The sequence below is a fragment of the Branchiostoma floridae genome, chromosome 6 (genome assembly GCF_000003815.2).
Source record: "Branchiostoma floridae strain S238N-H82 chromosome 6, Bfl_VNyyK, whole genome shotgun sequence".
NCBI classification, from domain to species: Eukaryota; Metazoa; Chordata; class Leptocardii; order Amphioxiformes; family Branchiostomatidae; genus Branchiostoma; species Branchiostoma floridae.
Window position 1 is genome coordinate 2,169,572 of NC_049984.1, and position 1,877 is coordinate 2,171,448.

The window sequence follows — 1,877 nt, forward strand, 5'->3', positions numbered from 1 at the left end:
GAGCACGGCAGCGACGAACACTTTGAGGGCGATGGACACGAACACGGCAGCGACGAACACTTTGAGGGCGATGGACACAACCACCGCGACTTTGAGTGGTAAGCTGACCTCAATATAAGCTTTGTTTGGCGAATGATGAACTGGCTAAGACAACCGTCCTCCATAAGAAAATTCGAACATTAATTCTTTTACCTCGTTTCAGATAATGATAACGCCCACGCACTTGCGCACATCCCAACACTTGTGTTGGTGTTTCATGGTCTATATGAACAGTATGAACGCATCAAGAGAAAGAGCTGTATAGGGGTAATGCAGAAACGCTACTCTCGCTCAGCCTGTCGGAAGAAAAAGACAAAAAGATCTAGATTCAATGAAAATTTTTGTATGCTTGTACATTATGAAAAAGAAACGTTCTCATTGCTCTCCAGGCAGATCATTGAGAGGCTTCTCGGGTTGCTGCGCGAGAAAGAGGGAAAGGCCCAGGATGGGGCTTCTGGCGTCTAGTCCTACAAGGTAAGAAACGTATACAGAACTCTTTGTCGGCAAGGTGAGGATTCATTTGTAAAGAAGAATGAATTATTCCGCAATACGTGAGGACCAGCGAAATGCTTTCATCATCTTCACTAGTGAACGTTCGGCAGTGCAATTCTGACGTTGATTTTTTGTCCTTGTCCTATCAGCTGATTTATTTACTTGTGTCGTCAACAGGTCCCCGAATGACGATGGTGCCACCACATCCAGCGTGTGCCGAGCACCACCCAGGCCTTCCAGCCGGTACTGCAGATCAGCCGCATGAGTTTAGCTGCTTTTGCCTCATTTAACCATGACGAACCAATCCAGGCTCTGTTTTTCTTACGATCAGCCCATTTTGATAATTTAAATTGCTCTAGCTAAGCGCAAGGCCATGACGAAGGGACGGAGAACAAAAAAAAATGAATACAAAAAGCTTGACAAAAAGAATAGGTAGCCTTCATTACGAAATCCAAGTCACCAGGAGTTGAAGATATGACTGAACACACAGAATATGGTAAACCAAACAACTGATTCTTCATTTTTGTTCGTTTACATCTTCTTTGACCTTAGGATATTCTATGACATACAGTGTAAGTATACTTTTTCGGATATTTGTTTTTGCAATCACGGCATATATTGGCTTATTTCTAAGCTGCATTTTACGATTCACACTATGGTTGAAAACCTTTTAAAAATTCTATTTTTGGAAACGGCCGAAAATTGATGCAAGCGCGGATGTCATCCATATAATCAACTCGATATGGCCTAATGTATAATGTTTGTGTTGTGAGTAGACATCTAAAGTCCCGTCCGAATAAACAATTTGGCTTCACAACTTTCTAAAATTGTACCTTTGCATCAAAGGTTTAAGTGAATTTAGGGAGATCTTAAACTTTCTTATTTTATCCCTATAGACCTAAGGAACCAATAAGTCAGCTTTTGCCGCATTATGTAACCAAGACGTGTCGCAATAAAAAAAAAACGCATGATGAAAAATTCTGTCCTTGGTGGTTTGTGTGCTTAGTCACTCAAGATGCTACCAAGTCCATTATTTAAGAAACAGCGTAGTGCGGGAAAATAGACATCATGGAGGATTAGTCTCCACTAGACTCTCTACAACCGGATACCAGCACGTCTGGAGATGTGAATCTACTAGCCTCTACCAGGCTCCACGGGTCGCTGGAAAAATAGTGAAAATTAGGCAAATATGACAGAAAACACGTAGGAGGAGTACACCAGGCCGGTCAACACTCCTAGGGCCAATTAACCCAACTAGGCTTTCATTCCTAACTTGGCCAAAGCTCCCTTATTCGGCCAGGCGGGAGTCTGGTAGAGACTATGAATCTGCTGGGTAGGGTACGATG

General features: G+C 42.7%; 1 protein-coding gene across 1 annotated transcript in view; it reads left to right on the forward strand.

The window, feature by feature from the left end:
* The window catches only part of LOC118417445 (paraplegin-like), a 15,550-nt gene that overhangs the window by 10,550 nt on the left and 3,123 nt on the right, over positions 1 to 1,877 (forward strand). The window lies entirely within an intron of this gene.